We start from the raw sequence: 27,389 nt of genomic DNA, 5'->3' as shown, positions 1-27,389 counted from the left end.
TGATGAATTGCTGGAGGCTCAGTGTGGGTAAGTCTGACGATTAAAAACTACAAGGGTCCTAGTAATAGAGTATCCCCACAATTTTGTGAAATTCATCTCTAGGAGCTCAACTGGTTTCCCAAAGTAAATTTCAGAGGAAAATCCCTTTCTGCTTCTGGCAGGGAGAGGGAAAAAGAAACCAGCAAGAGCACTCCTTCTTAACAAGGCCTGTCCACAGAGTATACTAGTTAACCAAGGCCTAACTTCCTGGGGTATTATCAGTGACTGGTGACCTGAGAAAGGAAAATAACCAACTCAAGCCCACTCTAGCCATCTTCTCCTGCCTAAAGGAGAAGAAAAAAAAATTTTAAACACTTGGGAATGTCATGGTCCAGAGGCACAGGTTCACTAAAAGACTAAAATGTGATCGCAGAACCATAGACACTTTTGTTCACAGCATTTCTCTTTACCAAGTGCATCAGGTCCAGCTATCAAGAAAAAATTGCAAGGGATACCAAAAGACAAAAAATATAATTTGAAGAAACAAAGCAAGCATCAAATCAGATGTGGCAGGTATGTTGGAAGTAACAGGCCAAGAATTTAAAACAAAAATCTTTAATGGATAAACTAATAGCATGGAAGAACAGATAGGTGATGTAAGTAGAGAGATGGAAATCCTCAGATAGAACAGAAAAAGATTGCCAGAGAAGAAAAACACTGTATCAGAAATGAAAAATGCCTTTGATGGGCAGATTAGTAGATTGGATGCAGCTGAGGAAAGAATCTCTGAACTAGATGGCATATTAAAGGAATCCTTGAAAATTCTAAAACAAAGAGAAAAAGACCAAAAAACAGAAACAGAATATCCAATAACTGTGTGGCACCTACAAAGGTGTAACATACACATAGTGGGAATACCAGAAGTAGAAGAAAGACAGGAAAAGAAAGAGCTATGCAATGAGTGAGGCAAAAAGAAAAAGCAACCATATTTGCAAAGAAAAAGAAACTCCTAGTTTGCAAGCAACATAATTGTCTATATAGTGAATCCTACAGAGTCTATATTTTAAAAAGCTACTACAGCAATCAGTGAGTTTGTTAAAGTTTCAAGATATAGTATCAAAATACAAAATTGTACTGTTTCCTGGGATTCCGGGATGGCTCACTGGTTGAGCATCTGCCTTTGGCTCAGGGCATGATCCCGGAGTCCTGGGATCGAGTCCCACATCGGCCTCCCTGCATGGAGCCTGCATCTCCCTCTGCCTGTGTCTCTGCCTTTCTCTTTCTCTCTTTCTCAGTGTATCTCTCATGAATAACTAAATAAAAATCTAAAAAAAAAGGGAGGGGCAAGATGGCAGAAGAGTAGGGTCCCCAAATCACCTGTCTCCAGCAAATTACCTAGATAACCTTCAAATCGTCCTGAAAATCTACGAATTCGGCCTGAGATTTAAAGAGAGACCAGCTGGAATGCTACAGTGAGAGGAGTTCACGCTTCTATCAAGGTAGGAAGACGGGGAAAAAGAAATAAAGAAACAAAAGGCCTCCGAGGGGGAGGGGCCCCGCGAGGAGCCGGGCTGAGGCCAGAGCGAGTGTCCCCAGGACAGGAGAGCCCCGTCCCGGAGAAGCAGGAGCTGCACCAACCTTCCCGGGCGGAAAGGCCTCCCAGGGAGTTAGAGCAGGACCCAGGAGGGCGGGGATGCCCTCGGGCTCCCAGGGACACTAACAGACACCTGCACCCCGGGAGAGTGCGCCGAGCTCCCTAAGGGCTGCAGCGCGCACGGCGGGACCCGGGAGCAGCTCGGAGGGGCTCGGGCGGCGGCTCCGCGGAGGGGGCTGCAGGGCGGGAGCGCGAATCCAACAGCGCAGGCCCCGGAGCACAGGGTGCCGGGACACAGCCCAGGATCCGGCCTCCACCCGGGACAGGCAGAGGCCGGGAGGGCCCAGGACAGCAAGGACGCTCCTGCCCCGGGCTGAGCAGATCAGCGCCCGCCCCGGAGCCTCCAGGCCCTGCAGATTGAGAGGTCTGGAGTTACTGCGGGGGCTGACTCCAGGGCTCCAGAGCTGCCGCCGCCACTGTAGTGTTCCTCCTGGGGCCTCACGGGGTAAACAACCCCCGCTGAGCCCTGCACCAGGCAGGGGCAGAGCAGCTCCCCCAAGTGCTAACACCTGAAAATCAGCACAGCAGGCCCCTCCTCCAGAAGACCAACTAGACGGACCAGTTCCAGGGGAAGTCAAGGGACCTAAAGTCTACAGAATCAGAAGATACTCCCCCGTGGTTTGTTTTGTTTTGTTTTGTTTTTGCTTTTTGATTTCAGTTTGCTTCCCCCACCCTTTTTTTTTTCCTTTCTTTTTCTTTCTCTTTTTCTTCTCTTTTCTTTTTTCTTCCTTTTTTCTTTTTCTTTTTCTCTTTTCTTTCCTTCTTTCTCTACTCTCTTTTTCTCCTTTTCCCAAACAACTTGTTTTTGGCCACTCTGCACTGAGCAAAATGACTAGAAGGAAAACCTCACGTCAAAAGAAAGAAACAGTCCTCTCTCCCACAGAGTTACAAAATCTGGATTACAATTCAATGTCAGAAAGCCAATTCACAAGCACTATTATACAGCTACAGGTGGCTCTAGAAAAAAGCATAAAGGATTCAAGAGACTTCATGACTGCAGAATTTAGATCCAATCAGGCAGAAATTAAAAATCAATTGAATGAGATGCGATCCAAACTAGAAGTCCTAACGACGAGGGTTAACGAGGTGGAAGAACGAATGAGTGACATAGAAGACAAGTTGATGGCAAAGAGGGAAACTCAGGAAAAAAGAGACAAACAATGAAAAGACCATGAGGATAGATTAAGGGAAATAAATGACAGCCTGAGGAAGAAAAACCTCCATTTAATTGGGGTTCCCGAGGGCACTGAAAGGGCCAGAGGGCCAGAATATGTATTTGAACAAATCCTAGCTGAAAACTTTCCCAATCTGGGAAGGGAAACAGGCATTCAGATCCCCCCCCCCCAAAATCAATAAAAACCATTCAACACCTCGACATCTAATACTTAAGCTTGCAAATTCCAAAGATAAAGAAAAGATCTTTAAAGCAGCAAGAGACAAGAAAACCCTGACCTTTATGGGGAGGAGTATTAGGGAAACAGCAGACCTCTCCACAGAGACCTGGCAGGCCAGAAAGGGCTGGCAGGATATATTCAGGGTCCTAAATGAGAAGAACATGCAACCAAGAATACTTTATCCAGCAAGGCTCTCATTCAAAATGGAAGGAGAGATAAAGAGCTTCCAAGACAGGCAGGAACTGAAAGAATATGTGACCCCAACCAGCTCTGCAAGAAATTTTAAGGGGGACTCTTAAAATTCCCCTTTAAGAAGAAGTTCAGTGGAACAATCCACAAAAACAAGGACTAAATAGATATCATGATGACACTAAACTCATATCTTTCGATAGTAACTCTAAACGTGAACGGGCTTAATGACCCCATCAAAAGGCACAGGGTTTCAGACTGGATAAAAAAGCAGGACCCATCTATTTGCTGCCTACAAGAGACTCATTTTAGACAGAAGGACACCTACAACCTGAAAATAAAAGGTTGGAGAACCATTTACCATTCAAATGGTCCTCAAAAGAAAGCAGGGGTAGCCATCCTTATATCAGATAAACTAAAATTTACCCCGAAGACTGTAGTGAGAGATGAAGAGGGACACTATATCATACTTAAAGGATCTATCCAACAAGAGGACTTAACAATCCTCAATATATATGCCCCGAATGTGGGAGCTCCCAAGTATTTAATTCAATTAATAACTAAAGTGAAGAAATACTTAGATAATAATACACTTATACTTGGTGACTTCAATCTAGCTCTTTCTACCCTCGATAGGTCTTCTAAGCACAACATCTCCAAAGAAACGAGAGCTTTAAATGATACACTGGACCAGATGGATTTCACAGATATCTACAGAACTTTACATCCAAACTCAACTGAATACACTTTCTTCTCAAGTGCACATGGAACTTTCTCCAGAATAGACCACATACTGGGTCACAAATCGGGTCTGAACCGATACCAAAAGATTGGGATAGTCCCCTGCATTTTCTCAGACCATAATGCCTTGAAATTAGAACTAAATCACAACAATAAGTTTGGAAGGATCTCAAACACGTGGAGGTTAAGGACCATCCTGCTAAAAAATGAAAGGGTGAACCAAGAAATTAAGAAAGAATTAAAAAGATTCATCGAAACTAATGAGAATGAAGACACAACCATTCAGAATCTTTGGGATGCAGCAAAAGCAGTCCTGAGGAGGAAATACATCACAATATAAGCAACCCTCCAAAAACTGGAAAGAACTCAAATACAGAAGCTAACCTTACACATAAAGGAGTTAGAGAAAAACCAGCAAATAGATCCTACACCCAGCAGAAGAAGAGAGTTAATAAAGATTCGAGCAGAATTCAACGAAATCGAGACCAGAAGAACTGTGGAACAGATCAACATAACCAGGAGTTGGTTCGTTGAAAGAATTAATAAGATAGATAAACCATTAGCCAACCTTATTAAAAAGAAGAAAGAGAAGACTCAAATTAATAAAATCATGAATGAGAAAGGAGAGATCACTACCAACACCAAGGAAATACAAACGATTTTAAAAACATATTATGAACAGCTCTACGCCAATAAATTAGGCAATCTAGAAGAAATGGACGCATTCCTGGAAAGCCACAATCTACCAAAACTGGAACAGGAAGAAATAGAAAACCTGAACAGGCCAATAACCAGGGAGGAAATCGAGGCAGTCATCAAACACCTCCCAAGACACTAAAGTCCAGGGCCAGATGGCTTCCCAGGGGAATTCTATCAAACGTTTAAAGAAGAAACCATACCTATTCTCCTAAAGCTGTTTGGAAAGATACAAAGAGATGGAGTACTTCCAAATTCGTTCTATGAGGCCAGCATCACCTTAATTCCAAAACCAAAGACCCCACCAAAAAGTAGAATTACAGACCAATATCCCTGATGAACATGGATGCAAAAATTCTCAACAAGATACTAGCCAATAGGATCCAACAACACATTAAAAAAATTATTCACCATGACCAAGTAGGATTTATCCCCGGGACACAAGGCTGGTTCAACACTCATAAAACAATCAATGTGATTCATCATATCAGCAAGAGAAAAACCAAGAACCATATGATCCTCTCATTAGATGCAGAGAAAGCATTTGACAAAATACAGCATCCATTCCTGATCAAAACTCTTCAGAGTGTAGGGATAGAGGGAACTTTCCTCGACATCTTAAAAGCCATCTACGAAAAGCCACAGCAAATATTCTCAATGGGGAAACACTGGGAGCCTTTCCCCTAAGATCAGGAACAAGACAGGGATGTCCACTCTCACCACTGCTATTCAACATAGTACTGGAAGTCCTAGCCTCAGCAATCAGACAACAAAAAGACATTAAAGGCATTCAAATTGGCAAAGAAGAAGTCAAACTCTCCCTCTTCACCGATGACATGATACTCTACATAGAAAACCCAAAAGCCTCCACCCCAAGATTGCTAGAACTCATACAGCAATTTGGCAGCGTGGCAGGATACAAAATCAATGCCCAGAAATCAGTGGCATTTCTATACACTAACAATGAGACTGAAGAAAGAGAAATTAAGGAGTCAATCCCATTTACAATTGCACCCAAAAGCATAAGATACCTAGGAATAAACCTAACCAAAGAGGTAAAGGATCTATACCCTAAAAACTACAGAACAGTTCTGAAAGAAATTGAGGAAGACACAAAGAGATGGAAAAATATCCCATGCTCATGGATTGGCAGAATTAATATTGTGAAAATGTCAATGCTACCCAGGGCAATTTACACGTTCAATGCAATCCCTATCAAAATACCATGGACTTTTTTCAGAGACTTAGAACAAATTATTTTAAGATTTGTGTGGAATCAGAAAAGACCCCGAATAGCCAGGGGAATTTTAAAAAAGAAAACCATAGCTGGGGGCATCACAATGCCAGATTTCAGGTTGTACTACAAAGCTGTGGTCATCAAGACAGTGTGGTACTGGCACAAAAACAGACACATAGATCAATGGAACAGAATAGAGAACCCAGAAGTGGACCCTGAACTTTATGGTCAACTAATATTCGATAAAGGAGGAAAGACTATCCACTGGAAGAAAGACAGTCTCTTCAATAAATGGTGCTGGGAAAATTGGACATCCACATGCAGAAGAATGAAACTAGACCACTCTCTTGCACCAGACACAAAGATAAACTCAAAATGGATGAAATATCTAAATGTGAGACAAGATTCCATCAAAATCCTAGAGGAGAACACAGGCAACACCCTTTTTGAACTTGGCCACAGTAACTTCTTGCAAGATACATCCACGAAGGCAAAAGAAACAAAAGCAAAAATGAACTATTGGGACTTCATCAAGATAAGAAGCTTTTGCACAGCAAAGGATACAGTCAACAAAACTCAAAGACAACCTACAGAATGGGAGAAGATATTTGCAAATGACGTATCAGATAAAGGGCTAGTTTCCAAGATCTATAAAGAACTTATTAAACTCAACACCAAAGAAACAAACAATCCCATCATGAAATGGGCAAAAGATATGAACAGAAATCTCACAGACGGAGACATTGACATGGCGAACACGCACATGAGAAAATGCTCTGCATCACTTGCCATCAGGGAAATACAAATGAAAACCATAAGGAGATACCACCTCACACCAGTGAGAATGGGGAAAATTAACAAGGCAGGAAACCACAAATGTTGGAGAGGATGTGGAGAAAGGGGAACCCTCTTACACTGTTGGTGGGAATGTGAACTGGTGCAGCCACTCTAGGAAACTGTGTGGAGGTTCCTCAAAGAGTTAAAAATAGACCTGCCCTATGACCCAGCAATTGCACTGCTGGGGATTTACCCCAAAGATTCAGATGCAATGAAACGCCGGAACACCTGCACCCCGATGTTTCTAGCAGCAATGTACACAATAGCCAAACTGTGGAAGGAGCCTCAGTGTCCATCAAAAGATGAATGGATAAAGGAGATGTGGTTTATAAATACAATGGAATATTCCTCAGCCATTAGAGACGACAAATACCCACCATTTGCTTCAACGTGGATGGAACTGGAGGGTATTATGCTGAGTGAAGTAAGTCAATCGGAGAAGGACAAACATTATATGTTCTCAATCATTTGGGGAATATAAATAATAGTGAAAGGGAATAGAAGGGAAGGGAGAAGAAATATGTGGGAAATATCAGAAAGGGAGACATAACATAAAGACTCCTAACTCTGGGAAACGAACTAGGGGTGGTGGAAGGGGAGGAGGGCAGGGAGGTGGGGGTGACTGGGTGACGGGCACTGAGGGGGGCACTTGATGGGATGAGCACTGGGTGTTATTCTGTATGTTGGTAAATTGAACACCAATAAAAAATAGATTTATTTAAAAAAATCCAAAAAATAAAAGACATAAAAAATTTTCAAGAGAAAATTCAGAGCTAAATTAATATAGAATTATTATGTTCATGCATTAGAAGACTCATGTCAAAATTTTAATTCTAGGGTGCCTGGCTGATGCAGTCAGTTGGGCAGCTGACCCTTGGCTTCAGTTCAGGTCATGATCAGGGTTGTGAGATCAAGTCCGACTTTAGGCCTATACACAGTGCAGAGTCAGTTTGGGGTTCTCTTTCCCTTTCCTTTGGTCCCTCCCACTCTTTCTCTCTCTCTCTCTCTCTCTCTCTCTCTCTCTCTCTCTCAAATAAATAAATAAATCTTTTAAAAAATAAAATGTTAATTCTCTCAAAATTGATTTACAGATTCAGTATAAAGCCAATAAAAATCCCAGCAGAAAGTTTTGTAGAAATTGACAGAAGGATCATCAAATATGCATGAAAATTAAAGGGGACTATGTTAGTGAAAACATTTTGAAAGGAATAACAAATTTGAGGAACCAACAATACTGATATTGTTTTTATGAAAATATAATATTTCAGAAACTATGGGATTGATATAAAGATAGACAAATATAACCTTGGAACACAATAAAATGTCCAGAAATAGACTCCTATATATGGTTAGTTGATTTTCTTTTTTTTTTTTTTTGATTAGTTGATTTTCAATAAAAGTACCATAACAATTCAATGAGGAAAAAAATAACCTTCTCAACAAATCATGCTTGAATAGTTGATAGCCATATTCAAAAATATAAACCTTAACCCTTAGCTCACACCGATAAAAGAAATTGATTCCAGATAGATCATAGATCTAGATGAGAGGACATAATTCTAAAACTATGAGTAGGCCACAAAGGGGCCTAAGATAGTGCATATGCTCATTATCTAGATTTTGATCATGATTTCACATTTGAATGTCCATGTCAAAAATTATCAAATTGTTCATCATAAATGTATGCAGTTTATTATACATCATATTGAGTATGCCTCAATAAAGCAGTGTTTTATAAGACTCAAATCAAAAGTAGGCAGAACTAAATGTTGAAAAACAATTACCCAGTATTTTAGAGAGCAGAATTTTTCACTTTATTTTAATTACAAAGACGAAACTGTTTCAAGCATGCAATAGTAGGGTATTTTCAATATCCGATAATAAATACCATACTTGTTGCAATAAATAAATGTACCTCATTTATATAAACTAATTCTAGAAGCCATCCATTATTCAGTATTTCTCAGTCTAGCCAAAAGGTGGCAGTGTTCAAAAAGTATTTGAGTTTAGGTCTGCAGCACTGCAGGAACAGGAAACCAGGTGTGATCTCTCAGATTGGTGCAGTGCCCTGCACCAGTGAGACCCCGCTGAGCTCAAGTAACCTGTGCTGGGGAAGCTCATTCGAGAACTCCTGGTCCAGCTGCTTTCTGAGGAACCAGAAGATGGAGACTCTCCTGCAAGTTCTCATAGGGATATTAGAGTTGCAGGCAGCCTGTAAGTATGGGTTTGAGAGTCAGGGGATGATGACAGCTTCCTGAGGGCAGGGATTCAGTCTTCTTCTGTCCCATGGAGGCCCATTTGAGAGCCATTTGAAAAGACAGACAATACAATATTCTGTGTTGAAGGGATAATGTTGCTGCCTCAGGGGGAAGTGAAGAGGCAGGTGAGAAAAACCATCCCTACCATGAGCATGAAGATCTTAGGCTTGGCGTTTTCTTTACATTGTCTTTTTGAACAGGGGTCAGTAGCCAAGAACTGGAGCAGAGTCCACAGTCCCTGATCATCCAAGAAGGAGAAAATTTCACCATAAACTGCCTTCATCAAAGCCTGTGTATGCCCTACACTGGTACAGGCAAAAAAATAGTGAAGGTCTAACTCCTTGATGATATTATGGGAGCATGGGGAAAAGAGTCATGAAAAAACCACTGCCACGTTAAATGAGAAGAAGCAGCAAAGTTCCCTGCATATCACAGCCTCCCAGTCCAGCGACTCAGGCATCTACTTCTGTGCAGCAGACACACTGTGATCTCCAGGCCTAGGCAGGCTGTCCTCAAACATGCAGCTGCAGATGCTCTGCTGACACGGGCTCCTGAGCGGCGGATGGGTCACTTGCCAGAAGATGCAGAAAAGTTTCTTTTCCTTCAAGAGAAGCTTGAGGAAGATACAGTAGTCTCACTGGAAAAAAAAAAAAAAAAAAGATTGATGGTGGGGGGCAGGGCAAGATGGCGGAGGAGTAGGGTCCCCAAGTCACCTGTCCCCACCAACTTACCTAGATAACTTTCAAATCATCCTGAAAATCTATGAATTCAACCTGATATTTAAAGAGAGAACAGCTGGAATGCTACAGTGAGAAGAGTTTGCGCTTCTAACAAGTACAACTCGTTTTTAGCCACTGTACACTGAGCAAAATGACTAGAAAGAAGAACTCACCACAAAAGAAAGAATCAGGGATCCCTGGGTGGCGCAGCGGTTTAGCGCCTGCCTTTGGCCCAGGGCACGATCCTGGAGACCGGGATCGAATCCCACGTCCGGCTCCCAGTGCATGGAGCCTGCTTCTCCCTCTGCCTATGTCTCTGCCTCTCTCTCTCTCTCTCTCTGTGTGACTATCATAAATAAATTTTAAAAAATTAAAAAAAAGAAAGAATCAGAAACAGTACTCTCTCCCACAGACTTACAAAATTTGGATTACAATTCGATGTCAGAAAGCCAATTCAGAAGCACAATTATAAAGCTACTGGTGGCTCTGGAAAAAAATATAATGGATTCAAGAGATTTCATTACTGCAGAATTTAGATCTAATCAGGCTGAAATTAAAAATCAATTAAATGAGATGCAATCCAAACTGGAGGTCCTAACCAAAAGGGTTAATGAAGTAGAAGAACGAGTGAGTGACATAGAAGACAAGTTAATGGCAAGGAAGGAAACTGAGGGAAAAAGAGAAGAACATCTAAAAGACCATTAGGAAAGGCTAAGGGAAATAAATGACAGCCTCAGAAGGAAAAATCTTTCCTTTTAATTAACGTTTAATTGGGGTTCCAGAGGATGCTGAAAGGGACAGAGGACCAGAAAACATATTTGAACAAATCATAGCTGAGAATTTCCCTAATATAGGGAGGGAAGCAGGTATTCAGATCCAGAAGATAGAAAGACCCCCCCCTAAAATCAATAAAAACCATTCAACACCCCAACATTTAATAGTGAAACTTGCAAATTCCAAAGATAAAGAGAAGATCCCTAAAGCAGCAAGAGATGAGATCACTAACCTATATGGAGAGAAGTATTAGGTTAATAGCAGACCTCTCCACAGAGACCTGGCAGGCCAGAAAGGGCTGGCAGGATATATTCAGTGTCCTAAATGAGAAGAACATGCAGCCAAGAATACTCTATCCAGCAAGGCTCTCATTCAGAATAGGAGAGATAAAGAGTTTCCAAGACAGGCAGAAATTGAAAGAATATGTGACCACCAAACCAGCTCTGCAAGAAATATTAAGGGGAGCTCTGTAAAAGAGAGGAAGCCCAAAGAAATAATCCACAAAACAGGGACTGAATAGGTACTATGATGACACTAAACTCATATATTTCAATAGTTACTCTGGAGATTCTCTTACATCGACTGCCTAAGAGTCACGCTGTAAGAAGCAACAACCTCTCCTCTTCTTCATCCGCCCAGCAGCTGCCAAGCAGCAACCATGCATGAGTGTATCTCAACCCATGTTGGCCAGGCAGGTGTCCAGATCGGCAATGCCTGCTGGGAGCTCTATTGCCTGGAACACGGCATTCAGCCCGATGGCCAGATGCCAAGTGACAAGACCATTAGGGGAGGAGATGACTCCTTCAACACCTTCTTCAGTGAGACGGGCACTGGCAAGCATGTGCCCAGGGCAGTGTTTGTAGACCTGGAGCCCACAGTCATTGATGAAGTTCGCAATGGCACCTACCACCAGCTTGAGCAGCTCATCACAGGCAAGATGCTGCCAATAACTATGCCCAAGGGCACTACACCATTGGCAAGGAGATCATTGACCTTGTCTTGGACCAAATTCGGGAACTGGCTGGCCAGTGCACGGGTCTTCAGGGCTTCTTGGTTTTCCACAGCTTTGGAGGGGGAACCGGTTCTGGGTTCATATCCCTGCTGATGGAACGTCTCTCTGTCGATTATGGCAAGAAGTCCAAGCTAGAGTTCTCCATCTACCCTGCCCCCCAGGTGTCCACAGCTGTTTAGAGCCCTACAACTCCATCCTCACCACCCACACCACCCTGGAACACTCTGTGCCTTCATGGTAGACAACGAGGCCATCTATGACATCTGTCATAGAAACCTCGATATTGAGCGCCCAACCTACACTAATCTAAACAGGCTGATAGGTCAGATTGTGTTGTGTCCTCCAACACTGCTTCCCTCAGATTTGATGGAGCCCTGAATGTGGATCTGACAGAGTTCCAGACCAAACTGGTGCCCTATCCCCACATCCACTTCCCTCTGGCCACATATGCCCCTGTCATCTCTGCTGAGAAAGCCTACCATGAACAGCTTTCTGTAGCAGAGACCACCAATGCATGCTTTGAGCCAGCCAACCAGATGGTGAAATGTGACCCTCGCCATGGTAAATACATGGCTTGCTGCCTGTTGTACCGTGGTGATGTGGTTCCCAAAGATGTCAATGCTGCCATTGCCACCATCAAGACCAAGCGTACCATCCAGTTTGTGGACTGGTGCCCCACTGGCTTCAAAGTAGGCATTAATTACCAGCCTCCCACTGTGGTACCTGGTGGAGACCTGGCCAAAGTACAGTGAGCTGTGTGCATGCTGAGCAACACCACAGCCATTGCTGAGGCCTGGACTCACCTGAACCACAAGTTTGACCTGATGTATGCCAAGCATGCCTTTGTTCACTGGTATGTGGGTGAAGGCATGGAGGAAGGAGAGTTTTCTGAGGCCCGTGAGGACATGGCTGCCCTAGAGAAGGATTATGAGGAGGTTGGTGTGGATTCGTTGAAGGAGAGGGTGAAGAAGGAGGAGAAGAATACTAAAGTTTAAAATGTCACAAAGGTGCTGCTTTTGCAGGGAAGCTTATTCTGTTTTGAACATTGAAAAGTTGTGCTCTGATCAGTTAATTTGTACGTAGCAGTATATACTCTCATATATAATTACTGACCTATGCTTTAAAACACAACGCTTTGTTACAGACCCAAGCTGTCCATTTCTCTGATGGGTTTGAATAAAGTATTCCCTGTCTTAAATGAAAAAAAAAAAGCTACTCTGAACATGAATGAGCTAAATAATCCCATCAAAAGATGCAGGGTTTCAGACTGGATAAAAAAACAAGATCCATCTATTTGTTGTCTACAAGAGACTCAATTTAGACCTAAGACACCAATAGCCTGAAAATGAAAGGTTGGAGGACCATTTACCATTCAAATGGTCCTCAAAAGAAAACTGGGGTAGCAATCCTCATATAGGATAAATTAAAGTTTACCTCAAAGACTGGAGAAGAGATGAAGAGGGACACTATATCATACTTAAAGGGTCTATCCAACAAGAGGACCTACCAATCATGAATATTTATGCCCCTAAAGTGGGAGCTGCCAAGTATATCAATCAATTAAAAACCAAAGTAAAGACATACTTAGATAATAATACTGATACTGGGAGACTTCAACACGGTGCTTTCTGCAAGTGACAGATTTTCTAAGCACAACATCTCCAAAGAAACAAGAGCTTTAAATGACACAGTGGACCAGATGGATTTCACAGATGTTTACAGAACTTTTCATCCAAATGAACTGAATACACATTCTTCTCAAGTGCACATGGAACTTTCTCCAGAATAGACCACATACTGGGTCACAAATCAGGTCTTAACCAATACCAAAACATTGGGATTGTTCCCTGAGTATTTTCAGACTGTAATGCTTTGAAACTTGAACTCAATCACAAGAAGAAATTTGGAAGAAATTCAAACACGTGGAGGTTAAAGACAATTCTGCTAAAAGATGAAAGGCTCAACCAGGAAATTAGAGAAGAACTAAAAAGATTCATGGAAACTAATGAGAATGAAGATACAACTTTTCAAAATCTTTGGGATACAGCAAAAGCAGTCCTAAGAGACAAATACATCTTAATACAAGCATCCCTCAAAAAATTGGAAAAACTCAAACTCACAAGCTAACCTTGCACCTAAAGGAACTGGAGAAAGAAGCAAATAAAACCTACACAAAGCAGAAGAGAGTTAATAAAGATTCAAGCAGCACTCAATGAAATAGAAACCATAAGAACTGTAGAACAGATCAACAAAATCAGGAGTTGGTTCTTTGAAAGAATTAATAAGATAGATAAACCATTAGCTAGCCTTATTAAAAACAAAAAAGACTCTAATTAATAAAATCACAAATGAAAAAGGAGAAATCACAACCAATACCAAGGAAATACAAACCATTTTAAAAACATATTATGAGCAGCTATACGCCAATAAATTAGGCAATTACAAGAAATGGACGCATTTCTGGAAAACCACAAACTACCAAAAATGGAACAGGAAAAAATAGAAAACCTGAACCAGCCAATAACCAGGGAGGAAATTGAAGCAGTCACCAAAAACCTCCTAAGACACAAATGTCCAGGGCCAGATGGCTTCCCGGGGGAATTCTATCAAACGTTTAAAGAAGAAGCAATACCTATTCTACTAAAGCTGATCCGAAAGATAGAAAGGGATGGAGTACTTCCAAACTCGTTCTATGAGGCCAGCATCACCTTAATTCTGAAACCAGACAAAGACCCCACCAAAAAGGAAAATTGTAGAGCAATATCCCTGGTGAACATGGATGCAAAAATTCTCAACAAGATACTACCAATAGGATACAACAGTAGATTAAGAAGATTATGCACCAGGACCAAGTGGGATTTATCCCCGGGATGCAAGGCTGGTTCAACATTCGTAAAACAATCAACGTGATAGATCATAAAACAAGAGAAAAAACAAGAACCATATGATCCTCTCAATAGATGCAGAGAAAGCATTTGACAAAATACAGCATCCATTCCTGATCAAAACTCTTCAGAGTGTAGGGATAGAGGGAACTTTCCTCGACATCTTAAAAGCCATCTATGAAAAGCCCACAGCAAATATCATTCTCAATGGGGAAACACTGGGAGCCTTTCCCCTAAGATCAGGAACAAGACAGGGATGTCCACTCTCACCACTGCTATTCAACATAGTACTAGAAGTCCTAGCCTCAGCAATCAGGCAACAAAAAGAAATAAAAGGCATTCCAATTGGCAAAGAAGAAGTCAAACTCTCCCTCTTCGCCGATGACATGATACTCTACATAGAAAACCCAAAAGCCTCCACCCCAAGATTGCTAGAACTCATACAGCAATTTGGCAGCGTGGCAGGATACAAAATCAATGCCCAGAAGTCAGTGGCATTTCTATACACTAACAATGAGACTGAAGAAAGAGAAATTAAGGAGTCAATCCCATTTACAATTGCACCCAAAAGCATAAAATACCTAGGAATAAACCTAACCAAAGAGGTAAAGGATCTATACCCTAAAAACTACAGAACAGTTCTGAAAGAAATTGAGGAAGACACAAAGAGATGGAAAACTACATACTCATGGATTGGAAGAAAAAATATCGTGAAAATATCAATGCTACCCAGGGAAATTTACACATTAATGTAATCCCTGTCAAAATACCATGGACTTTCTTCAGAGATTTGTAACAAATCATCTTAAGATTTGTGTGGAATCAGAAAAGACCCCATATAGCCAGGGGAATATTGAAAAAGAAAACCATATCTGGGGGCATCACAATGCCAGACTTCAGGTTGTACTACAAAGCTGTGGTCATCATGACAGTGTGGTACTGACACAAAAACAGACACATAGATCAGTGGAATAGAATGGAGAACCCAGAAATCGGCCCTCAACTCTATGGTCAACTAATATTGGACAAAGCAAGAAAGACTCTCCACTGGAATAGACAGTCTCTTCAATAAATGGTGCTGGGAAATTGGACAGCCACGAGCAGAAGAATGAAACTAGACCACTCTCTTGCACCATACACAAAGATAAACAAAATGGATGAAAGATCTAAATGTGAGACAAGATTCCATCAAAATGCTAGAGAAGAACACAGGCAAACACCCTTTTTGAACTTGGCCACAGCAACCTCTTGCAAGATACATATATGAAGGCAAGGGAAACAAAAGAAAAAATGAATTATTGGGACTTCATCAAGACAAAAAGTGTCTGCACAGCAAAAGAAACAGTGAACATAACTAAAAGACAACCTACAGAATGGGAGAGGATATTTGCAAATGATCTATCAGATAAAGGGCTACTATCCAAAATCTATAAAGAACTTATTGAACTCAACACCAAAGAAACAAACAATCTAATCATGAAATGGGCAAAAGACATAAACAGAAATTTCACAGAGGAAGACATAGACATGGCCAACAAGTACATGAGAAAATGCTCCACATCACTGGCCATCAGGGAAATACAAATAAAAACCACAATGAGGGGATCCCTGTGTGGCTCAGTGGTTTAGCACCTACCTTCAGCCCGGGGTATGATCCTGGAGTCCCTGGATCGAGTCCCATGTCAGGCTCCTTGCATGGAGCCTGCCTCTCCCTCTGTGTCTCTGCCTCTCTCTCTCTGTCTCTCATGAATAAATAAAAATATTTTTTAAAAAACCACAATGAGATACCACCTCACACCAGTGAGAATGGTGAAAATTAACAAGACAGGAAACAACTAATGTTGGAAAGGATTCGGAGAAAGGGGAACCCTCTTGCACTGTTGGTGGGAATGTGAACTGGTGCAGCCACTCTGGAAAACTGTGTGGAGGTTCCTCAAAGAGTTAAAAATAGACCTGCCCTATGACCCAGCAATTGCACTGCTGGGGATTTACCCCAAAGATACAGATGCAATGAAACGCCGGGACACCTGCACCCCGATGTTTATAACAACAATGTCCACAGTAGCCAAACTGGAAGGAGCCTCAGTGTCCATCGAAAGATGAATGGATAAAGAAGATGTGGTCTATGTACACAATGGAATATTCCTCAGCCATTAGAAATGACAAATACCCACCATTTGCTTTGATGTGGATGGAACCGGAGGGTATTACGCTGAGTGAAGTAAGTCAATCGGAGAAGGACAAACATTATGTGGTCTTATTCATTTGGGGAATATAAAAAAATAGTGAAAGGGAAAAAAGGGGAAAGGAGAGAAAATGAGTGGGAAATATCAGTGAGGGTGACAGAACATGAGAGACTCCTAACTCTGGTAAATGAACAAGGGGTAGTGGAAGGGGAGGTGGGCGGGTTTGGGGTGACTAGGTGACAGGCACTTACGGGGTACTTGACGGGATGAGCACTGGCTGTTATGCTATATGTTGGCAAATCGAGCTCCAATAAAAATATATATACAAAAAAAAAAACCCCAACAAACCAAAAAAACAACAACAACAACAACAACACAAAGAAGGAGGTTCTGGAGTGAGAGTAAGGAAAGCTCTTACGTTTATTTCCAAATTTCATTTGACTTTTTGTCTGGGTAATTATTACTTTCTAGTAGGTGGAACCTCAAGCCAGGACAAGAATATCATGAATTTCAGTGATTTTTGCAGTCACTGTGCACAGATCTTGTGCCTTTATTGTTCCAAGGGAACTCTTTCCCTTCTGCTACTCACTCAGCTTGTTAATAGAAAGAAAATCTGAGTCACACAGTAGATTTCTTGTGGCATTTTAGGATTGAACCATGAGTACTGGGACAGCAGTATTGTCACACTAGGAAGAGTTGGGGCAATGCTTTTTCCTAAGTTTATATTATACACATAGAGATAGACAAATGGATGGATAGGTGGAAGAGAGAGAGAGTGAGAGAGGGACAAGCCCATCTCAGACTGCCTGTTACTTTAGCAACATGGCCTCATCGGTTCACACTGCCCATTGGCTGCAGCCACACCCAGTTGGCCCCTCACCTCTCATGTTGCTTCAAAAAGAAACAAATTCTATTCAGTCCTGTGGCAGAGCTCGTCTTGCAGACTTTTTTTTTTTCATTTGTCTTGTCCACTGTCCTTGATAAGAGATATGCTCTTAGAGCCAGTTGGAGCATACAAGGATTTTGTCCTTAATTCTTCCCCATCCTGGCATCTTTATTTGATTCCCGATCCTGTCGGCCGCCCCTGCTTTTTTCCCCCACTCCTAGTGGTACTCCGTGACCTTTTAATACCCTTTTGCCCACCCAAAGCCTAATGTTTCTGGTCACCAAATTGCTTTCCAAAATCTTCTCCCACTTCATTGATTCCATATCCATTTCCCAGCTCAATCTCCAAAATGGAGTGGTTCCTACCCTAACTCACATCTCGATGCGACATTCTTGATTGGCTCCCCCGGATTGCTTATATTTGAAAAAGGAATGTTGGAGGACATTCAATGGAAATCATCTCAACTAGTGTGCTTTCACTTACAGTGACAGTTGGAGAGGAAGGATGTTTGAAGGCAAATTCTGTTTCCAATACCACTAAACCATAATTTAGGCCATCTGCAAGGGTATAAGGCAGTTCCCGTGGGCAGGGTGCTGGCACCACACTGCAAGCATTTATTTAAAAATAAATCATTACTCAATTTGTTTACAAGGATAATGCAATCCAGAAAAGAACAAGGACAGAGATTATATTGCTTGACACTGCACACAATAAGTTGTAGCGTCTGTTATCTCAGACACCATCTCCATACAATCATTATGATGGGTGTTTGGGATGCATAGAATTAAGGGCATCATATCCACTTAGAGTTAATACAATAGAAGGTATAGAATGGTCATAGAATAATATGATTATCTGCATTTTACTTATGAAAAAAACTGAGAGTGAGAAGAAATTCCCATCAAGGAATGCTTTTAAGAATTTGAATCCTGGGACAGCACATGGGAGGCCACACCCATCCCAGAGACACAGAGGCCACTTGCCTATCACATGGTGCATCTGCACCTTGCCTGCTTCCTTTCAGTAGGTGACTCTGAACACAGTTTCTCATGGTCACTGCCCACCAACCTGAAGTAGGAGGCAGGTTGTGCTTTGCACTCATTTCTGCAAAATGCCTAACAGAAAATGATGGAAACAGGTAACTATACCCCTAACTCTACCAGGGAACTGAACTAGACCTTTGTGACTGAGTTGAAAATCTCTTCCCTGGAACAATGGATGCAGCCCTAGAGCTGTGCCAGTTTCCTGCACTTAAAAGTGGTGGCCCCTCATATTTACCTCATTTTGTTTTGTTGGGGCTCCTGATTGGCATCTTCCTTCTTCCCTAACTCTAAATAGTAATAATCCATCCTTTTATGGCAGAGCTTTCTTTCCATACAAGCTCACTAAAGCCTCATTTGCTACCCTTGGTTTTCCGGCATAGTAATTCTACTTAGAAGATCATCCAAACAATTAAGTTAGAATACATAGCAACTGTATTTCTTAGGTTGTTGTAGTTTGCACACTTAAGACAGATATGAGTCTTCTCATTAAACTCAATGTTTTAAAAAATTTCCCTACAAATTCCTGCTAACAGCCAGGAGAGTGAGGCTGTATTCTTGCAGGCCTATGAGATGTGGTCTCCCATATATATGATATCTCTTTGAAGTTTCATGTTCTATCTTTAAAATTCATGTGTTACATTCTATTCTGTATGCCCTCATTTGTTTCAATATACAAAGAAAGAAAGAAAGAAAGAAAGAAAGAAAGAAAGAAAGAAAAAAGAAGAAAGAAAAGAAAGAAAGAAAGAGAGAGAGAGAGAGAGAGAGAAAGAAAGAAAGAAAGAAAGAAAGAAAAGAAAGAAAGAAAGAAAGAAAGAAAGAAAGAAAGAAAGAAAGAAAGAAAGAAAGAAAGAAAGAAAAGCTTTTAATTCATGATCCAGAAATGTACACCATGTTTATCCCAATGCGTAGTGGCATCCTTTATACACTACTGCCAGGCCTATACTCTGTTACGGGACAGAAATAGACTGCCAGAATTCTCAAGAAAATGGGGACACTCTCAAGGCTGAGACAGCAGGACCTCATGGAGACTGGAACAGCTGCTCATCATCAGGGAGACTGCAGCAGCAACCATGATGATCACAAGGGGGGAGTAGATCCAATGATACGTCATTTCTGTGCCTCCCACATTCCACAAAGAGAGCACCAAATTAATGCAAATTTGTTTTTATCCAAACAGAATGTCTTGGCTTTTTGTTTATTGTTTGCTTTTAAAAAATGTATTACTTCAATAAAATATTGCAGAGTCATTAAAAAAGAAAGAAGGCACCTGGCTGGCTCAGTTGGTAGACCATATGACTTCTGATCTCAGGGTTCTGAGTTCAAGCTGCATGTTAGATATAGAGCTTGCTAGAAAGAAGGAAAGAAAGAAAGAGGGAAAGAAAGAAAGAAAGAAAAAAAAGAAAGAAAGAGAAAGAAAGAAAGAAAGAATGTCGGGTTATTAGTATTTTTGTCTCCATCAGGGTCCTTTTCTTTTTTTTTTTCCTGTCTCTGCCTGTCATGTTAAGGTAATCTTTTCAAATGCCTAGTGATCCCAGATGCTCATTCATACTTAGTGGGATATAAATCTGGGATCTGAGCAAAGGAGGACAGCTCTAGTTTCTCTGTTTTTAAGTACTCACTCTCAGCTGAGCCTGGTATCCCAGACTCTTATATGTGTCTTTATTCCATATCTTCAGAAAAAAAGGGCTCCCCCCCCCACACACACACACAAAATCTAATGGAAAGGCATGGACACCTGATTTTTTCAGGTCAGGATGTGAAATCTGAGAGTATAACTGTACTTTATACTATTTTCCTTTAGACCTGATATATTCTGTTTGAAATCCCCTCACACTGCACCCCTTACCCTGATCTGCTGTGGCACAAGTTCTTGAGACTTTCAGAGCACATGGATTTTTGTTGGCATTTTCTTCTGCGAGTCCTTAGGACTTACTTTTCTTCAGGCTGCTGAACCAGTTACCAGTTGTCCATTCACTTTCAGTTCCCAAAACATCTTATGGGCTATCACCCCTTCTTTATATTCTTTGGGGGTTCATAATTTTAAAAAAAAAATACTTTTATTTCAGTGGATTCTGAAAAAGGCACAGAGAAAAAATATGTCTTCAATTCACCATGCTTAATCCTGTCTGGCTCTCACTGATTTTCCAGGGAGATATTATAAGGTGCCCAGGTGCAGAGTTCCTGTCTGTCTTGTTCATGTCTTTATATTTCCCTAGCAGACAATGGGTACTCAATAAGGTTCATCAAATGAATGGGAGAAATTGGATTATTTTTACAACTCTCCAAGAGTGGCATGAAGGAACAGCAATCTAGTGACTAGTCATAAGGGGGCAGTGTCTCCATTCAAAGTTAACCTTCAAGATTGGCTCAAAACTCAGAGAAACCTCCAGTTAGAGATCAGATTGGCTGATACACAGAACAGATATTATCACATCACGGTGGTATTTATAGTGTTACTCTAAGCTAAGAGGAGTTTCTTGAAGCAAAAATCCTTTTAGGAAATAATTTTTTGCTGAAGGACTTGTGATGACCATGCTCCTTGAATGTTTATTAACATTCCTGTGCATGCAGCTGACATGTGAGTCTAAGGGGCTTCTGAGTCTCACACAGAGAATTCTAAAGGGGTGGAAATTCTGTGAGGGCAAGATGTGAGGTCTTATTTAGGTCCATGAAAAGAAAGAAACAGAAGGAGAAAAGCTAGAGAGAGAGAGAGGAAAAGAAAAAGCACAGCAGTAGGTCTGGGGAGTTAGGGAAGAGTGTCTATCATGGTTCTGACAAAGGTGATCTAAAAATGATTTTGAATACCTTCTTTTGTCTTTCTAAACAGGGGTGAGTGGCCAGCAGCTGAATCAGAGTCCTAGGTCTGTGTCCATTCAGGAAGGAGAGGATGTCTCCATGAGCTGCAATTCCTCGAGTATACTCAACACTTTTCAATGGTTCAAGCAGGATCCTGTGGAGGGCCTTGTCCTCGTGATAACCTTATATAAGGCTGGGGAATTGACCCGAGATGGAAAACTGACTGCTCAGTTCAGTGGAACAAGAACGGACAGCTTCTTGACCATTTCAGCCTCTGAGACTGAACATTCAGGCACCTACTTCTGCAGTGGCAACACAGTGTTCCCTGAGCACCTGCAGCCTGCACTCAAATTACAGCTGGGACCCCAGTCACTATGCTGCCTCCAGCTGCTGCTCCTCTTGGCGATAAATATGATCATGCACACCACCTATGTCCCCTCTTTCCCACTGCTGCAAATTCTCATGCATTCAAGGCTTTATCAGCCACAGGTTGTACTCTTTGATTAATGGACACAATCCCATTTTAATATATATTATTTTGTCAGTATATAAAGAGAAATGATCAGTACAAAATCACATTAGAAGATTTAACACAGATTTCTTTAAAAATGGATGGATATCAATGAAATAGAACTGAGAGTTCAGGCAAAAAACCCAGACATCCATGGGCAATTGATTTTCAACAATAATACTAAGACCATCCAATGGCAACATAGTGCTAGGACCACTGGATAGCCACATGCAAAAGAATATGCACATATTAAAATACTAACTCAAATGGATCAAAGACCTAAATGTAAAAGCTAAAACTATAAACTCTTAGAAAATATGAGCAAAATTTTGGTGATCTTGGACTATGCAACTGTTTCTTCGATATCATACCAAAAGCACAGCAACCAAAGAAAAAAATTAATTGGACTTTATCAATACCAAAACCTTTTTCAAAGACCACAAAGTTTTCCACAAATGAAATTGAATAGACAACCACAGAATGGAATATATATATGATATATATTATGTATATTATCATATTATGATATATTATGATATTATAATATAATATATTATGTAATATTATGTATAATATTATCTTATTATATTATGATATATATACCATATATATAATTTATCCAAAAAAGAGATAGCATTGAGAATATATAAAAAATAAGTTACAATTCAACAATAAAAAGAGTAATACTAATTTAAAAATGGTCAAGGGATTTGCACATAACGGAGCATTTTTCAGCCATAAAAAAGAATAAAATATTGCCATTTGCAACAACATGGATGGAGCTAGAGGGTATAATGCTAAGTGAAATAAGTCAGAGAAAGACAAATACCCTATGATTTCTCTCATATGTGGAATTTAAGAGAAACAAAACAAACAAAAAACAAGAGACAAACCAAAAAGCAAACTCTTACCTTAGAGAACAAACTGATGGTCACCTGAGAGGAGGTGGATGGGTGAAATAGGTGAAGATTAAGAGTACACTTATCATGATGAGCACTGAGTGATACACAGACTTATTGAATCACTATATTGTACACCTGAAACTAATATAACATTATGTGTTAATTACAATGGAATTAAAATTTTAAAAACATAAAATAAAAATTAAAAATAATAATTAACCAGTTAAGAAAGGGAAATTAAAGAGAAATTTCATTCATGAAAATAACTGGAAAAAAATACAAATTAAAAGTATTGACAAATATAAACAGGTAATAAATATGTAACATATGATAATATGAGTCATTAGAATTTATCTTAAAAATGTGTGGAAAGCTTAATATTAGAAAAATCTATTCCTGTAATTCCAACATTAGCAGATTAAAGGTGAAAAATGGCAAGACTATCTCAGCAGATAGTATTTTTAAATTAATGTTTTAGGCACACCTGGGTGGCTCAGTGGTTGAGTGTCTGCCTTCAGCTCAGGGCATGATCCTGGGGTCTGGGATCGAGTCTCACATCAGGCTCCCTCCGCCTATGTCTCTGCCTGTCTCTGTGAGTCTCTCATGAATAAATAAATAAAATCTTTTTTAAAATTTTAAAAAATAAATTAACGTTTTATAATGGATATTTTCAAGTGTGCACAAAAGAAGGAATAATATCAAAAATATGTACTCATCACCTGAATTCAAACAATGACAAATTACCACTATGTAACCAAAGTTTTTCATCCATATTCCTCCTCTCTCACCCTTAAAGCAAATTCTAAACATTAGTCATTCCATCCATAAATAATTCAAAATACATCTCTAGGATAGGTATATTTTTAACATAGCCAGAAGTACATGATCATAGCTAAAATATGTAAGAGTACTATTTGTTTGTCAAAGAATAACACCTTGATTATACTAATTCCTTGGGATTTGTGCAAATATGTGTTAGGCCTAATATTTGGTTAATTTTTTTAAAGATTTTATTTATTTATCTGAGAGACAAACAAGCAGTGAGGAGGGGCAAAGGGAGAGGAAGAAACAGGCTCCCTGCTCAATCCCAGGATCCCCAGATCATGGCCTGAGCCAAAGGCAGATACTCTAACCAACTGAACCACCTAGGCACCTCAATATTTGATTAATTTTTTATTATCTATGTGGGCTTGCAAAGAAATATTCTCTTGTTTTTTGGTACAGATTTCTATATATGTCAATTAAATCAACTTTGTTTGCATCTTCTATATATTAAGTAATATTTTGTCTCCTTGACGTGTCAATAATTGATAAAGATATATTGAAATATCACTACAGGAGTGAATTGTTCAATTTCTATCATTTTATCAATCCTTGCAAATGCATGGAAGTTCAGAATCATTTTATCATACTGGAATTAATTAAAACTTTTATTATGGTTTAAAGCCTTTTTGATTATTTTTTAAAGATTTTATTTATTTATTTGACAGAGCAAGAGAGCTTAAGTAGAGGGAGCAGCAGAGGGAGAAGGAAGTTGAGCAGGAAGCCTGATACAGGGCTCAATCCCAGGACCCCAGGGTCATGATCTGAGGTGAAGGCAAAAATTTAATTGACTGAGTCACCCAGGTGTCCCTAAAGCCCTTCTTTATCCCTAAAAGCTTCTTGCCTTAAAGTCTCTTTTCTTCAGTTATTAACTGCAAATACTTTGTTCCTGTACTTTGCTTATAGTGTTAAGTGCTGATGCCTATATCACACTGCCCTCTAGAGTTAGTTAACTTTATATGTGTTTTTCCAGTCTCCTTAACTGTATAATTCGAATATTCTATTTTGTAACATTTTATTAAACATCCCCACCCGGTTAAGTCAAATGAACTTCTGGTAGCAGGCGCTCAACAGTTGACCTACTACAATCTATGCCTATCATTGCTTGGGAAAATTGTCAATCCACCTTTAACTAGACACATTCCCATTAGTACCTACCTGCAATGTTGAAATCATCATACTTGAGACAGGAAAGAAAAAAAATTCCAAGAGAAACTCTCATATCATTGTTACTTCTTCCAAACAACTGAAATGATTCCTTCTATTCTTCCCAGACTAAATTCCCACCTTTGAGAATGTTCCTGGTAAGTATCCTTATCAGTAGAGAGAAAATCTTGAGGAAGACACCTAGAAATTTTGCTAGCATTTCTGTGGTTCCAGATTGAATGAGATTTGACAGTGTTCTGATTGGGAAAATGAACCACCATGTTCTCAGGAAGTTGTACCAACTTACAAATAACCAGATCATCCAGTGACCACCCCCACTTGTCTGTTTTTTGTTTCATAAGCAGAAACCAGAGGACAGGGGAAGGTAGAGCACAGCTTAGCTCTGACTGCATCTCTGAGAGGGAGCTAACTTCAACCTGAGTTACAATTACACTGCACTTCAGGAAAAATACTGGAAGAAGGGGTACATAATTTCATATATGAAGAATAGAAAACTAATATCCACAATTAACATCAAAGAAGATCACAGCTCTGTACTCATTACCAACTCCCAGCCACTTACCTCAGGCCAGAGTAAGAAGTGAAAGAAGGAAGTTGGGAAGGATGGAGGTAGATGTACTAGGGCCAGGGCTTTGTCCAGGGAATGTAGCTGAGGAGGTACCTAGAATCACCAGAATGAGGATTGGATGCAAAGAATAGAAGAAAACTTTCTTCCTTAATCTCTTTTCTTCTAGTCCCTAATCCTTTCTGCAAATATGGGAAACCATAAAACAGGGTTTCATAACTAATATGCAAAAACTAATATAAGAAATTACTGGAGGGATCCCTGGGTGGCGCAGCGGTTTGGCGCCTGCCTTTGGCTCAGGGCGCGATCCTGGAGACCTGGGATCGAATCCCACTTCAGGCTCCCGGTGCATGGAGCCTGCTTCTCCCTCTGCCTGTGTCTCTGCCTCTCTCTCTCTCTCTGTGACTATCATAAATAAATAAAAATTTTTTAAAAAAAAGAAATTACTGGAATTTGCACGGGTGCCCAAATTGAGATAAGAAACACTCAGATTTTTGCAAAAGCACATTTTTTAAAAAAGATTTCCTTATTGGGCACCTGGGTGGTTCAGTTGGTTAAGTGTCTGCCTTTGGCTCAGGTCATGATTCTGGGAGCCTTAGACCAAGGAACCAAGACTCCTGCTCAGCCAGGAGTCTACTTCTCCCTCTGCCTCTGCCCCTCCTTCCTGCTTATGCTCTTTCTCTCTCTCAAATGAATGCATAAAATCTTTGGGGGGAAAAAAGAATTTTCCATATATACTTTATATTCCTTGCAATAAACCCCTGAGGGACCCCTAGGATCCCTGTAGATTTCATTTCCAGAGCTGCACATATACTTGCCTTGGCCCTTCCCCTCCCTCTCACTGACAGGTTAGCGGGACACACAGGAGCATTTTCAGTGTTAGCCAAATACCAGGTTGCTTTCTCACATCTGAGAATATATTAAAAGAAAAGATATTATATTTCCCTCCTTTATATTTTCATAATATATTCAGAATATATTTCCAAGAATTTGGAAAAGGTCTGTTTCAGCTGATTTAAACCTGTTCAGATTGAAAGATATAATGAAGCCATGGCAGACCCTAACCAACTGAGGGAAAAGGATCAGGCCTTTTCTCCACCCTTGATTTAAATCCCTCAGAATGTTGTCAGGAGTCATCCAGGCAAAGAATTTTGTAGATTTCCGTTAAAGATAAGGAGCAGGAGGAAAAGTTCCAGGTGCTAAGAATATTCAGACAGTCACTGGAGAATATTTTAACACTATGTTTTGTTTTCTTTCTTTTTTGTTTTCTTTTGCCTCTTTGTATGTTGTTTTCCTTTGATCTACCATAATGAGTCACATTGTATTGAGGAAAAAATGAAAAAAAAAATTGTTTTGATAAGGAAGTTCAGGCCACATTGGTGCAGTGCTTCCATCGGCAGAAGTGATTGGCTGGCAACTAGAACTGTGTGATGGGAGAAGCAGGAAAGAGGATATTCAGTGATGAGTCTGACATGACAATTCAGATTTTGATTAGTTGTGAAAACAGAATGAAGATCACTCAAGCTTCCAAACCAAAAGAAGTGGAAGAATCAAGAACAGTGAACCACTCCCACTGGACATGGTCACTTCCAGGCTTCCAAATGAATCCTCAGAGCCTCCAGGAAAAAGCAGGAATTGCAATTCTCCAGAGGGCATTACTGATGCTCCTGTGAGCTAAACTGTGAGTGAGGGGGAGGGGAAGGGCCAAGCAAAGGATATGGTACAACTCTGGAAATGAAGTCGACCCACAGGCGTCCCTCTGTGGTTTATTCTAAGGAATGGAAAATAATTAAAAGAAAACATAAACATTTTCTCATACATGAAAGTCTTCTCTTTCCTCCTGAACAGGGTCAAATGGACAACCACTAATGGAATAGAGCCCTCCCTACCTGAAAGTCCAAGAAGGCAAGAGCTTCACAATGAACTGCAGTTACAGAGGCAACACTTCAGCTTTCTTCCAATGGTTTAGGCAGGGTCCTGGGGAAAGCCTCCACATTCTGATACAAATGCAATCAAACAAGAAAGAGAAGATCAGTGGAAGATTCACAGCCAGTCTTAACAGGGAGGATCAGTACTTTTCCCTGCACATGGAAGATTCTCACCTCCATGACTCAACCACATTCCTGTGTGCAGTGA

General features: G+C 40.5%; 1 protein-coding gene and 1 pseudogene across 1 annotated transcript in view; both read left to right on the top strand.

The window, feature by feature from the left end:
• The window catches only part of LOC129499424 (T cell receptor alpha chain MC.7.G5-like), a 494,732-nt gene that overhangs the window by 186,853 nt on the left and 280,490 nt on the right, over positions 1-27,389 (top strand). The window lies entirely within an intron of this gene.
• On the top strand, positions 11,137-12,478 carry LOC129499421 (tubulin alpha-1A chain-like; annotated as a pseudogene).

The sequence above is a fragment of the Nyctereutes procyonoides genome, unplaced genomic scaffold (genome assembly GCF_905146905.1).
Source record: "Nyctereutes procyonoides isolate TBG_1078 unplaced genomic scaffold, NYPRO_anot_genome, whole genome shotgun sequence".
NCBI lineage: Eukaryota > Metazoa > Chordata > Mammalia > Carnivora > Canidae > Nyctereutes > Nyctereutes procyonoides.
Note: the sequence above shows the minus strand (reverse complement) of the source record. Positions and strands in the feature narration are given on the sequence as shown.